The sequence below is a fragment of the Coenobita brevimanus genome, chromosome 18, assembly GCF_032717465.1.
Source record: "Coenobita brevimanus isolate Jiangsu-jjx chromosome 18, ASM3271746v2, whole genome shotgun sequence".
NCBI lineage: Eukaryota > Metazoa > Arthropoda > Malacostraca > Decapoda > Coenobitidae > Coenobita > Coenobita brevimanus.
Genome location: NC_136971.1, coordinates 21840177 through 21855720, shown reverse-complemented (window position 1 = coordinate 21855720; position 15544 = coordinate 21840177). Strand labels below are relative to the sequence as shown.

General features: G+C 41.9%; 1 protein-coding gene and 1 pseudogene across 1 annotated transcript in view; one reads left to right on the top strand and one right to left on the bottom strand.

The window, feature by feature from the left end:
* LOC145391411 (UPF0047 protein YjbQ) overlaps window positions 1–15544 on the bottom strand; it is a 429434-nt gene that overhangs the window by 148796 nt on the left and 265094 nt on the right. The gene's annotated exons all lie outside the window — the stretch shown is intronic.
* On the top strand, window positions 2655–5651 carry LOC145391338 (uncharacterized; annotated as a pseudogene).

Genomic DNA, 15544 nt, shown 5'->3' with positions numbered 1-15544 from the left:
TTCCAGGAGAAAGCTGAAGGTATGTGCCATAAGCATATGTAATTTTAATATTCTAGGACTAATAACTGATTTTTGGCAAATATTTTTTGAGAGTCTGTCGGAGCCCGAATAACCCCGCGGCACACGCAAAACATTGGTAAACATGCCCGCGGTGTAGGGGTTAAGCAGAAGCAAAAAAATGCTGTCCAAAGAAAGTATATCAAACAGTCAGAGCCCTTAGGATTTTGCTGCGTTAGCAGACAACAGGCGCCGCGTCAGGTAAATAGACGAGCCCCAGGTAAATTCCAACACTGGCAAAACAGAGATGCTAAAATGTAAGTAGAAAGTATATTTCTATACAATGGTGTACTTTCAAGAAGTGCAACTAGATAAGAGGAGGAGAAACAGTAAAAAACAAAATGATGACTATACAGACCTGGTGAAACCAATTACATTCAATAAATTATCAAAGTGAACAAATTGGAGGAAACTTTCAAACTGGAACTGGATGAAATAAGGAAGGAACTGTACCAACAAAAGGAAAAAAAATGAGGAACTGGTAAAGGAATTAAACAGAAAAGATGCAACAATAGGTGAGCTACAAGCTGAAGCAGACATTCTGAAGAAGAAAATGAACGAAATGGGAAATACAGTAGTCACCAATGAAAGAGTTCTGAAGGAGTACAATAATGATAAAGACATAATTACGGTAGATAAGCAGGTAATCTGACAGAGAAAAGTAAAGACACTGATGAGAAGATAACTGAGGAAAATGAAATAATGAGATACTACACAGGGGAAGTACTGTACAAATTACATGGGCAGAAGTGGCCTAAATAAGATCTAAAAAACAAGGCTGAAGCAAATGACATGACAAGGGAGGTGAAAGACATCATTAGGAAGAACCCAAGGCCGATGAAGGAAACAGATGGGATTAATAATCTACGGTCATCAATGGTAAAGGTGAAGAAGAAATAAGGAACAGAAACACCAGAGATAATAAGGAGATGGTAACTATAATGAACATATAGAGAAATTTAAGAGATTAGGAAAATATCAGAGAACCAAGTCAAGGCCCCTAAAAGTAGCCTTCCAAAATGTGCACACTGTAGAAGAGGTATTAAAAAATGCTAACACGCTTAAGGAATCAGAGGAATACAAAGAAGTGTGGATAAAAAGGTGCCTAACTCTAGTGGAATAGGGATTACTAAAAGAAAAGAGGGAAGAAGCAAAACGAAAGAATTATGCAAGATCAGATGAAGAGAGAAGTAATTTTTTTTACAAAGTAGTGGGATTGCAAGTAAAAAAATGGCACATAAACAGTAGGGACTAAATAAAAGCAAGATAGTAGACTCAAACAATGTCAAATATGTGAAAAATATGGCTAAGTTAACGTACTGAAATGTAGATAGAATGGTATTCGAATTATTAGAGATAAAAGACTATATCACAGAAAATAAGTTAATGTACTGAAATGCAGATGGAATGGTATCCAAATTATTAGAGATAAAAGAGTATATCACAGAAAATGGGCCCTGTATTATCTGTGTAACAGAAACAAAATTAACCCCAAGGATATCAAATGGCTCTTTAAATCTGGATGAGTACAATATTCGGCAAAGAGAAAAAAAGTTTTAAAAAAGGAGGTGTTATTATAGTAACAGAGAAAAGACTCCAAGTAAAAGAAAAGAAACAGACATACTCTCACAAGTAGAATTAGTTGCAGTAGAAATTAGTACATCAGAAAGGATAATAACTGTGGCAAATCTATATGTGCCACCCAAGACAAACACATGGGACTGTGAAGTCCGGACAGAAAAGACAATGCAGAGTTTATGAACCCTACTATACAGAATGGAAGAAAAATCTGAAAGAATTATAATAAGAGGAGATTTAAACACATATATAAACTGGAATACTCTAGATGTAAAATGCCATGTAAGTTGTTGGGATCAAAACCTCTTGGATTTTATACAGTAATCTTTTCTAAAACAACATGCAAAGGAGAAAACCAGAAAAAGAAGACCAAAAGACCCATCATTATTGGATCTCATATTTACTAGACAAAAAAATTAAACTGACAATATAATCCATCACCCCCCATTCAGCAAAAGCAACCATGCAGTACTAGATTACAAATTCAGGATAGCATATGATATAGTTAGAGGTAATGGAAACTACAAAAAGAGGCAAAACTACAAAAAGGGCAACTATCATGCCCTAAAGAAGTACAGTACTTCAATGATACAGATTCAGAAAATGAGCTAAGAAGACAAGATATAAATGTTATATACAAAACATTCTGCAAATTTTATGAAAAAGGAATCCATGATTATGTCCTACTGCACAAAGACATGGATATAAGGATAAAGAACTGGTTTAATATTGATTGAAAAAAGGCAAAAGAGAAAAGAGATTTGCTGTGGATCAGATACAGACAACATAAAAGTAAGAGAGCATATAACAACTACAAGCAGGCAAGAAATTATTATACAAGGATAAGGAGAGAAACTCAAAGGCAGTTTGAGGAAGATATTGTAAATACAAGTACCGTACGATATGCTGGGCAGTGCTCACCGCTGCTGCCGCGCCTTGTGTATCTGGGATCAATGAGGAAATAAACAGCATACCGTCAACGGCCTTTCTCTAGCATCCTACGTGGTGCCGTGAGTAGGATGGTTTCCCGGCCTCGCTTCGGTATTGCTGCTACATCCAGGACTGCCCGCACACCTGGTGCAACACCCAGGGCCACTCCCCGTCGACATGCCCTTGTGCAGCAGACCCAGCAGGTGCAGCAGATGTTGGTGGCCCAGCAGAGTGCCATCACCTCCCTGCAGGGGGACCTCGCCCGTTGGAGGCCGTCCTTGAGAGTCCCTGCTGCTGCTATGTCAGAAAAGTGCGAGGCTCAAATGTCATCTGCTGCATTTCGCTCTTGGAGATGCTCTGTTGAGTGCTGGATCCAGCTGAACCGGTGGGCTGCCTCGGAGGCTGTGCTGCACATTCGCCTATGCTGCACACCGGCCCTACAACGCACCCTGGACGCCAAGTTCAACATGTCTCAGTGGCAAGCCCTCTCAACAGCCACAGCCCTAGATTCCAATGAAAATTTAGTGCTACAGGGAACCAATCAAGCAGTGAACTGGTGTAAGTTTTTCAGTAAACGCCAAGCAGCCAGGGAGTCAGTATGTGAGTTTTTCCTGCAGTGTTCTCAAAGTGCCGCCGACTGCAAGTTTCGGTGCCCACAGTGCCAGTGTGACCTGTCAGAGTATATGCTATTGCCCAAATTAATGAGTGGGTTATATAATCCCGTCATGAAGTGAGAGGTGTTCCAGTTATGTGATTCATTTAGCAATGTGGACGAGTTGCATAAGTTTTGTGTTGCATTTGAGTCCGCCACGAGGGAGGCTGAGTTTGGTGGGAGTTTTGGGTGGGAAGTTGCGGCGGCCAAGCCCGACGCATCACAGCCAGACGTATCCCAGGAGGACGTGGTGGCTGCTTCCCACCGCTCCCCTATCCCTGTGGGAAAAACCTGTGGTAACTGTGGTGGCTCCCACCCCCAAGGGAGGTCTCACTGCCCTGCCAAGTCATAATTGTGGAAAACAGGGACATTTTAAGAAAGTGTGTAGAAGTGAAAGAAAAGCTGTGGCAGCTGGTTCTGAGCCTGCAGTGGCCATAACCCAGACCTCAGTGGCAGTGCTTGTGGCCAGTACAGCCTCACAACCCCACCCCATGCTTAGTGTCTCAGTCTCATGCGATAATGGGGGGACGGCGTGTACAGTCATGGCCGTGGCCAATACCTGGGCCCAGGTGTTTGTTGCTGGCAGGGGGCTCCTTGGCTCTCTCTCTTTACAGCCTGAGCAACTACAGCCTGAGACATGTTGAACTTGGCGTCCAGGGCGCGTTGTAGGGCCTGTGGGATGTCGCCAACATGCTCCTACGCCTGCAGGGCTCTGCTGTGTGCACGATCTCCCACAGGGGCCTATCGTCCACCCAAGAAGTGTGTTTCGTCAATTCAGCAAGACATCTGTTCATATCATTGTCCACGTGCATCGACCTTGGGCTGGTGCCCCAGGGCTTCCTGTTGCACGCTCAGATAGTGGCGGGTGCCTCCCAGATGCCACCCGCTTACCAGCCTGACTTGGTGAGGGCACTGCCAAGGAGACCTAACACCATGCCCCTGCCACTGTTGGAAGAGAATGGCTTCTCTGCCATTTCTCGTCGTCTACGTTCAACACAGACCAGTGTCCACTTCCTGTCATGGTGGGTGAACCGCACCTCATCCACCTACTTCCTGATGCCATTCCCTTTGCCTGCCACACCCCTACTCCTGTACCTCACCACTGGGAGGCGGAGGTAAAGAGGCAGCTGGACAAAGACATGCATATGGGAGTTATAGAGCCAGTCCCTGCCGGGGAAGCTACCGTGTGGTGCCCGAGGATGGTCATGGTGGCCAGGAAGTCCGGCCAGCCACGGTGCACTGTGGATTATCAGAAGCTGAATGCTGCTTGCCTTCAGGAGACGCATCACACGCCCATGCCCTTCGACATGCTGTCAGGAATCCCATGCCAGTCCTTCAAGATGGTCGCTGATGCCCACTGGGGTTTCCATCAGGTGGAATTGGAAGACGCCAGCTGCAAGCTCACCACCTTTATTACACCCTGGGGGCACTATAGGTACCGAAGGGCCACCATGGGCCACTGCGCAGGTCCCGCTGCATACACTAAAAGGTTCGATGACACTCTGGTGGACGTTCAATGGAAGTTAAAGTGTGTGGACGACACCCTGCTATACAACAACAGCGTGGAGAGTGCATTCTGGCACACCTACGAATTCCTGGAGGTGTGTGCCAGGAAGGGTGTCATACTGAAACCAGAGAAATTTAATATCTGCTGTCGGAAGGTTGAGTCTGTGGAGTTCCACGTAGGGTGGGACACCTACAAGCCCACAGACGAGCGACTGTCAGCGGTTCAAGACTTTGGTATGCCAGCACAGCCATCCCTGATTGACATCCGTTCCTGGTTTGGGTTCATTAACCAGCTGGCACCTTTCTTGGCCACAGCACCCATCATGGAACCCTTCCGTGATCTGTTGAAGAGATCCCAGGGCAAAAGGATCTTCTGGGACGAGCTCCTACAGAGAAAGTTCCAACAAGCTAAGGAGACGATCTGTCAGATGGCCAAGGACAGGTTAGCATTCTACGACAAGGCCAGGCCCACGGTCGCCATAACGGACTACAGCAAGGAAGGCATTGGATTCGTGGTTCTTCAACAATACTGTGGGCGTGTGTCGGCGGAGGTCCCCTTCTGCTGCAAAAGCGGGTGGCACCTCGCGTTCTGCGGCAGCCAGCACCTGTCAGCGAGTCAGGCTACGCCCCAGTGGAGGGTGAGGCCCTGGCGCTGGTGTGGTGCCTGTGGAAGGCGCGACTGTTCCTGCTGGGATATCCTAACTTGGTGCTTGTCACTGACCACCGACCCCTGGTGAAGCTCCTAGGGAATAGGGTGCTAAAGGATATCGTCAACCCAAGGCTATTCACCCTAAAAGAGAAGACATTACAGTTCAGGTTTATGGTCAGGTACCTCCCTGGGAAGCGCAACTATGCAGCGGATTTTCTGTCTTGCTACTCCGCCCTTCACACTAAACCTGACGGTGCAGACGAGGTTCTGGCCACATAAATGGAGGCGGCTACTGCAGCAGCTACTGTGGCCGTCCTCGCCGATGATGACTGCATCACTCTGGATGAAGCGTCGGTCACACGAGCCACTGCTGACGACCCAGTGTACCAGCTGTTAGTGGCTACGGTCCTGGCGGGGGACTGGCACCCACAGTGGTCACAAGAGGTTGCCTGCCTTCGGCAGTTCTATGGGGTTGGGGACAGGCTGTCAGTGTCACAAGGGCTGATGACATACGCATTCGATCAAGGATCCATCTGGCTGGTGATCCCCGAGCCTCTCCATCAGCAGGTAACTGACCACTTCCACTCAGGCCACCAAGGGCTCTACTCAATGCTATGCAGGGCTCGCCAGACAGTCTACTGGCTTGGCATGGAGGGGAACCTCCAGCAGCTGAGGAACTCACGCTCAGCCTGCAATGCCCATGCCCCTTTCCAGGCCGCTGAGCCCCTCGTCATCACCCCTGCACCAGAGTATTCATTCCAGTGCACTGCAGTCGACCTGTGTCAGCCAGAGGGTCAGCACTACCTAGTCTACACCAACAGGCTTACAGGGGTGGCTGGAAGTTTGTCACCTCCCCAGCGGCGCCTCCTCACGCAAGCTCATGTCACATCTCCACCGCTTCTTCGCCTGCTGGGGGATGCCAGAGGAAATTTCTACAGATGGTGGGACCAACCTAGTCAGCGAGGAGATGTGCGACTTCTTCAGGCGCTGGGGGGGTCAAGATGCGCATCTCATCAGCCCACTACCCCCAGTCAAACGACCGGGCTGAGGCAGCAGTTAAGTCAGCAGTTAAGAAGCTGTTGTACATGAACGTCGGCACTGCTGGCACCCACGATGCAGACAAGTTGTCAGTCGCCCTCCTTCAGTACTTGAACACACCCTTGCAAGGCGTTGATAAGTCCCGGGCACAACTCGCCACCAGCCGCCAGCTTCGAGATTGCGTCCCTACAGTTCGACAAAACTACGAGGTGGACAGGCACTGGCGGCAGGCCCCTTTCCGGAGAGAGGTGACCATGGCTCGGTCCAGTGGTGAGATGGTGGAGCGCCAGGGGCCAGCTAGGGCTCTCAGGCCTCTCACCCCAGGTACCTGGGTATGGGTACAGAATCAAATGACTAATGTCTGGGACAGGTGTGGGGTTGTTGTGGAGACACTGCCCCACCGCCAGTACACTATCAGACTGGATGGCAGTGGCCGTCTGTCGCTACGCAACCGACAGCACCTACGGGTGGTGCGTGGGAGCATTTCGGAGGCTAGCCCAGCGCCCACTCAGGGAGCACCCACCATGTCCGCACCACCCACACCCAGCCAACCACCACAGCCACTCTCACACTGCCCTCAGACAGCACCACATCAACCCCAGTGGCTATCTTACTATGTGTAACCCTAATTCCCCTTAACCTCTCCCTACCTTAGTTCACCTGTGTTGCCCCCTATATGTGAGACAAGAGTTTTGTCTATGCTGGATATATTTTATTGATAATGTGTGCTTACACTCATCTATTACAGCCAGAAATCCCCTGTTTTGTTACACCAGATGTCTTCCATGGACTGCCAATTTAATTACAATGCTTACTCCCACATTTAATGTAAAGGGTTGAATTCAATTTATTTCGTTAATACAATATGTCAATGCCATATTATTAACTGGCGGGGGGGGGGGGAGGATGTACGATATGTTGGGCAGTGCCCGTCGCCGCCGCGGCACCTTGTACACCTGGGATCAGTGGGGGAATAAACAGCATACCGTCAACGGACTTTCTCTAGCATCCCACAAGTACGGATAAGTGGAAGTTGTTTTACAGCTACATATGAAGCATAGCAAAAGTAAAGATAAAATACAATCTATCATGGAAGAGTGGAATATCTGTAGCAATGAAGAAGACATTTGTGAAGTACTAAACAAAAATTTCCTGTCAGTTTTTACAAAAGAAAGTAGAGTTGCGAGAGATGAAAATGAACAAGCATATTAACAATTATATGTATAACCAAACAAGAGGTCCAGGAAGAGATGAGGAAATTAGACAGGGGAAAAGCCAATGGCCCTGACAAGATTTTGTGTTGGGTATTACTGGAATGTGCAAAAGAGCTAAGCAGTCCATTACAATAAATATTCAATCTTTAAAACAAGGAAAACTACCTGATATTTGGAAAAAGGTAAACATTATACCCCTTTTCATGAAAGAAAATAAATAAAATCCACTTAACTACTGACTAGTATCAATGACCAGCGTTGTAAGCAAGATGTTAGAAAAACTGATATGAAGAATTTGGGTAAGTCACCCGGAAAAACAGAATATGATAGAAAAGCAATTTAGTTTTAGAAAGAGAAAATCATGTGTTACTAACCTATTAAGTTACTATGATTGAATTACAGAAATAATACAGAAAAGAGATGGTTGGGTAGACAGCATATATTTGGATTTTAAGAAGGCATTTGATACAGTACCACACAAAAGACTTTTATGGAAACTGTACGATCAGGGATAAATCTGAGGTAATCTGTATGACTGGAGGCAAGATTTTCTCAGTAAAAGGGAAATGAGAATAGTGCTAAGCAATAATTACTCAAATTGGAGAGAAGTGACAAGTGGAGTTTCACAGGGCTCGGTGCTGGCACCAATTATGTTTTTAGTACATATAAATGACACAGACAGCAACACTGGAAATAGAAGCTACCCAAATATGTTTGCTGACGATGCAAAAATACAAAGGGAAATTACAAACACAGACTCTTGGATACAGCTACAAAAGGAATTAAATAAGCTTCATGAATGGAGCAACAGATGGCAAATGGAATTCAATGTGGATAATTGTCATGTAATAAAATTTGGTAAAAATGAAAAAAGACCAGACTGGGACTACAAGTTAAGCAGTTCAACCCTACACGCATCAGAAAGGGAAAAGGATTTAAGAGTGATTATCAGTAACAGACTATCACCGGCTAACCACATAAATGATAAAGTAATGAAAATGTACACACTGCTTGCCAAAATGAGGGTTGCATCCACATACATAAATGAAGACATGCTGAGAATGACAGTAACATCATTCATCAGACCAACTTTGGAGTATGCATCAGTAGTCTGGAATCCATATCTCAAAAAACACATAGATAAGATTAAAAGGTACAAAGGGCAACTACAAGATAGGCACCAAGTTTAAGGGACCTAAGCTATGAAGAAAGACTCGAAAAATTAAACCTACCAACATTACAGGAGAGGGAAAAGAGCAGTCATGATTATGTTATATACATGTATCACAGGAAAAGAGAAAATAAACAAAAATAACCTATGGGGATGCAACATTAAGCAGATACTGTAGAAACCTGTACAAGAAGAGAGGTGATAAATATGTATTGAAATTCAGTTCCCAAATAGAGCAGTTGATCAGTGGTATGCACTACCGAATGAAAGAGTGTGTTACAAAAAATTCGTAAATTTAAAGACATGTATGACAAAAAGGTTCAAAACACGGTACAGTACAAGCTTGACTCATTCCTGTAAAGATACAATCAGGTAAGAACAATTAGATAAGAAAACACACACACACACACACACACACACACACACACACACACACAGGGATTCAATCTAGGCGGACGTGCGACACCGGCGCTCCGTACCGAATCATCACGGCCAGTGGCATTACCTAAATTAGTATCTTTGTATGAGTCAAGCTCAGTACCAGGTTAGACTAAATGATCGTTCATTATTAAAAGGAAAAAAATAATTAGTTTAAACAAGACTTGTTCAAACAGGAAATAGAACCAAGACAAAAGAATACGCTGAGTCATCTCTGAGGTTTGTTTAGACTACAACAACACGGAGATTGTAAGTACATGCTCTGCACTTTAAGTATTGCAAAATGGATACATACTTTAGTAAAGCAAATTTGGAAAAGAAAAGGGATAAAGGTAAAAAGCAAAATGATGATTTCTACCAAGAACTGGTTGAAGTAGAGACTCACAATAGACTGGTTGAACGTGTAAACAAACTAGAAATGGCTTTCAAAAATGAAATTGATGAAATAAAGAAGCAGATGCACTTGCAAAAGGAAGAAATAGAAAAACTAGGAAGGGAGGCCAATAAGAAAGACACAACCATCAGTGAACTAACAGTGGAATTGAGTACACTTAGGAAGAAAATGAGTGAAATGGCAAGTACAGTAGTCAATCACGAGAGTGTTATGGAAGAGTTAAAAAATGACACAGAGACAATTAGGCAAGTTAGCAGTCTTATTGACCAAAGCAGTGATATTGAGGAGAAGATAACACAAGTGAATGAAGCTGTGCAAAGCTACAAAAATGATGTAGAAACCATGTATGCTGAAATGGTGAAAGTAAAGAAAGACTTAGAAACAAGGGTGGAGGAAAAAAGCATTAAAAAGGAGGTGAAAAGAATAATCCAAAACAATCCAAAGTTAGTCAGAGATTCAGTAGAGATAAACAAATCAATAGTAATCACTGGTATAGAAGAGGAAGAAGTTAAAAACAAGATCACAAGAGACAAAAAGGAGATGACAAATGTAATGAACTTACTGAAAGAAGTATCAGAGGAAATCTGTAGTAAAGACATAGAGGAACAAAAAAGGTTAGGGAAATACGAGAAAAGCAAGACAAGACCTCTAAAGGTGACTTTCCGGAGTGTAAACACTGTGGAAGAGATACTAAAAAATGCAAAGAATCTTATGGAAAAAGAGGAGTTCAAAAATGTATGGATAAAAAGATGCCTAACACAAGAGGAACTGGAATTACTGAAAGAGAAAAGGGAGGATGCAAAAACAAAAAATGAGGCAAGATCAGAAGAGGAGAAGAAGAAATTTTTTTACAAAGTAATAGGATTGCAGGTACGAAAGTGGTACACAAACAGGATGGAAGAAAAAGGAGGAAGGTAGTAGAACCATGTCATGACAAGTATATAAACAAGATGATAAAGTTGATGTACTCAAATGTGGATGGAATGGTATCTAAATTACTAGAGATGAATGATTATGTCAGAGAAAATGAACCACAAATAATATGCCTAACTGAAACAAAATTAACACCAAGGATATCCAATGACATACTAAACTTAGAGGAATACAATATATGGAGAAGAGACAGAATTTTAAAAAAAGGAGGAGGAATGATAATATTAACTAAGAAAAATCTAAAAGTCAAGGAAATAAAACTAGATATACCATCACAAGTAGAACTGATTGCAGTAGAGATCGACACATCTGAAGGTAAAGTAATTGTAGCCAATTTGTACATGCCACCCAGATCAAACACATGGGAAAGAGACGAATATGAGGACCTGGCAGAGAGTACAATTCAGAGTATAAGATCATTGCTACATAAAATGGAAGAGAAATCGGAAAGAATTATACTAACTGGGGACTTCAATACAAATATAAATTGGAATACTCTAGATATAAATAGCCAAGAAAGCTGTTGGGACCAAAAGCTCCTGGATCTCGTACAAGAGTTTTTCTTAACGCAACATGTGAGGGAAACCACCAGAAAAAGAGGACTTGATGTACCTTCAGTGCTAGATCTAATATTTACTAGGCAAGAAAATATTGACAGTTTAATATATCACCCTCCACTCGGCAAAAGCGATCATGCAGTACTAAATTATAACTTCAGGATAGCATATGACATAGTAAACAGCAATGACAGTTACAAAAAGAGCCTAAACTATAAAAAGGGAAATTATCAAGACCTAAAGAAGTATTTCTTAGAAGCTGATTTGGAAAATGAGCTTAGAGGACAAGATTTAAAGGCTGTATATAAAAAATTTTGTGAATTTTATGAAATAGGAGTCCAGAAGTACATCCCACAGCACACAGAAGCAGATAAGAAAATACAGAAATGGTTCAATACAGAATGTAAAAAATCAAAGAAGAGATTTGTTGTGGAATAGGTACAGAAGACACATTAGTGAAAGGGCGTATAATAATTACAAACAGGCAAGAAACGACTATACAAGAATAAGGAGGGAAGCCCAAAAACAGTTTGAGGAGGATATAATAAATAAAAGTAGTGATCAACCAAAGCTGTTTTACAGCTATATCAGAAGCAAAACCAAAGTAAAAGATATACAGTAGAACCTCTCTCATTCGGACTATATGGGGGGAAGGGTTGTCCGAATTAGCAGATTATCCGGACCATCAGGGTAATCTCCAGTTCATACCAAAAACTATCTACATATGGTATGTTTGTTAATTATTAACATATGTGGCATATGTCAACCCTACGTAACTGCAAAAGATGAAAGGATACTAAAACAACCAAACTAATCATGTACAATAGTTTTGTATTGCATAATTTACAGGTAAGGCCATGACAGGAAACTAGCCTACATTTTAAATTGTAGTAAATGACTAAGGCCCGTGTAGGTAAAAAAAATTAATTAATTAATTAACTGTAATATTTGGTATAAAAATAAAACTTATGTAGGCAAAAAATACATTGTCATCTTTGGCATATTGATAATGCCCATATGGGCAAGAAGACAATGTTTGATGTACAAGTAAAGCACATTTAAGTACAAAAAATAACCTACAGTAATCACTAAACACTGCAGAATATTCTGACCCATTTTTATGTAAGCAAACTCCTCCTTTTAACATCTTTCTTCATTGCAGAAGCTACACTTGCATTAAGGGGCATGGTAAGGAGGATTAACTTTTGAAATACGGTGTAAAAATATTAGTGGTTGGTGAACTAGTTGATGGAACGAATGCTAGCGTGTGTTTAAACAGGCGCCCATGTTAAGACCTAGCGTGATCCGAGACTTAATGAATGACGATCGCTTTCCGCGCTGATACTGAAAATGACTTTAGAATTACTTTCAACATATTTTTGGAGCTTATTATTATTAAATTTTGTCCGAATTAACAGAAGTCCGGATTAAAGGGGTCCGGACCAAAGAGGTTCTACTGTAATACAATCCATTACGGACAAGGGAATCACTTATACACAAGAGAAAGATATTTGTGAAGCACTAAATAAGAATTTCCAATTAGTTTTTACAGAAGAAAAAAATTTTGAGAGGGACTATGTGGAACACGCATGTCCACACATACTACCAGATATACAAATAGCAGAAAAAGTAATACAAGAGGAGTTAAGTAGATTAGACAGAGGAAAAGCAAGTGGTCCTGATGAAATTTCATGTTGGGTATTACGAGAATGTGCAAAGGAGTTAAGTAAACCATTATTTTTAATTTTCAAGAAATCCTCGAGTCAAGGTAAACTACCTGATATTTGGAAAAAAACAAATATTGTCCCCTTATTCAAGAAAGGAAATAGACAAAATCCACTCAACTACTGACCAGTATCACTGACCAGTGTTGTAAGCAAGGTATTAGAAAAACTTATAAGAAAAGCTTGGGTAAATCATCTAGAAGAACACAGTATGATAACAGAAAGACAGTTTGGTTTCAGAAAAGGAAAATCATGTGTTACTAATCTGTTGAGCTACTATGACAGAGTAACAAACACAATACAGGAAAGAGAAGGATGGGTGGACAGTATCTATTTAGATTTCAAGAAAGCTTTTGACACAGTACCACACCAAAGACTTTTATGGAAACTGTACCATCAAGGAGGAATTCGAGGCAAACTGTTTTGTTGGATGCAAGACTTTCTCATAAAAAGAGAAATGAGGACAGTACTAAGAGGAAACTACTCATCATGGAAAGAAGTGACTAGTGGAGTACCACAGGGTTCAGTGGTGGCACCAATCATATTTTTAGTGTATACAAATGATATAAACAGTAACACTGGAAATGAGAGCTATCTGAATATGTTTGCAGATGATGCAAAAATACAAAGGAGAATTACTAACATAGACTCTTGTAAAGAGCTACAAGAAGAATTAAATAAACTTCATGAATGGAGTAGTACATGGCAAATGGAATTCAATGTGGACAAGTGTCATGTAATCAAGTTTGGTAAAAGTGGAAAAAGACCTGATTGGGATTATAAGTTAGGAAATAAAACCCTATACACATCAGAAAGAGAGAAAGACATAGGTGTGATTATCAATAACAGACTATCTCCGGCTGACCACATCAGTGAGAAGGTACGGAACATGTATACACTGCTTGCAAATATGAGAATAGCATTCACATACATAAATGAAGACATGCTAAGAAGGATAATAACATCATTCATTAGACCAACCCTGGAATATGCATCAGTAGTCTGGAGTCCTCATCTCAAAAAGCATATAGACAAGATTGAAAAAGTTCAAAGGGCCGCTACAAGATGGATACCAAGCTTAAGGGACCTAAGCTACGAAGAAAGACTAAATAAACTGAATCTACCAACACTACAGGAGAGAAGGAAAAGAGGTGACATGATAATGCTATATAAGTGCATATCAGGAAAGGAGAAAATAGACATAAATGATTACTTAACATATGGAGAAGCATCAGCAAGAGGACACTGCAAAAAACTGCATAAGAAGAGAGGTGATAAAGACGTAAGGAAATTCAGTTTCCCAAACAGAGCAATTGATCAATGGAATGCACTACCGAATGAAATAGTGTGTGCCAAAATAATTCACAAATTTAAGGATATGTACGATAAATATGGTTTAAGACACGGGACAGTACGAGCTTGACTCACTCCTGTAAAGATACAATTAGGTAAGAACAATTAGGTCAGAACATATATATATACAGTAGGGCCTCGCAACTGGCGATCTTAAGAGACTGATGAAACCTTGCTAATCGTGAAACCGCTAGTCTGGAGGTAAACTTTATATAGAGAAAAATAAAAACAGACTGGAACATTTAGAAAGTTCGACAATTTTTCATTTTTGTCTACTGTACTTTTATCCACTAAACAGTCACATTTTTATATACCTATTATAATTAACAGGACAAAACTATCACCACCACTAACACTAGCACGTGTGAAACATCTGTCTGCCACTTTCAAACGTTCCTTTACCTTGTCCTTGTTTCTTCTTATGTTACACACACTGGATTCCGGAACATTCAACTACCTCACAGTTTCACAGGTTTTCATGCCAACTTCTTTGAGTTTAATGATTTTCTTCTCGTCTTCAACACTGTACTTTTTCTAAGCTATGTCTTTTCTGTAGTTCCGCTTCTTCTTCACAGCCATCTCTCCACCTCCACTATTTAAAGTTCCTGGCCTTTCAGGCAGACATCATTTCCACCACCAGCTACAGAAGCCATGAGACTAGTGAAAACAGTGAACAATGGGGGTAGCCAGGTATAAAAAAAACGGGCAAGGTCGCACTAGAGTAATGATGGGCAGGACAACAGTGAATCGAAACACGCCATATGACTCACTCGCTAGATGCAGCTCACTCGCTAGACAAGACTCGCGTGCTAGGAAAACGAGTTGAAGTGTGCCTCGTGGCTCGCTCACTTGACGACGATTGGAACGGAGTTGCTAGTATTGAGATTTTGTCACTAGTTATGAAGCTGAAGACAGTCTCTGTCCTACTGCTAGACTTGAAATCGTTAGTAAAAAAAAACGTTAGATGCGGGGCCCTACTGTATATATACCTATATATATGGGGGTGGATCAATAAGTCCTCGGCCTACCCTAGTTGCAACCATGGTACACCAATTGTATTTTGATATGTTGTAGGGTCAACCTTTACATGTTCTAGGCTAAAATTTTAAGTTCCTAACCCAAATATTTTTCAATTTGCAGGCCGCTGAGTGACGCATGGTTTGGTCATTCTGAAAATGGAACCTTCTGAATACCGTGCAGTGATAAAGTATCTCATGAAAAAAAATTAAACACAAAAGAAGTCTATGATGATTTGGTGACTCTACTTTACGTGACTCTTCTCCTTTGTACTCCACAGTGAAGAAATGGTGCCACGAGTTTAAGCTGGGCAGAGAGTCGTGTGATGATGCC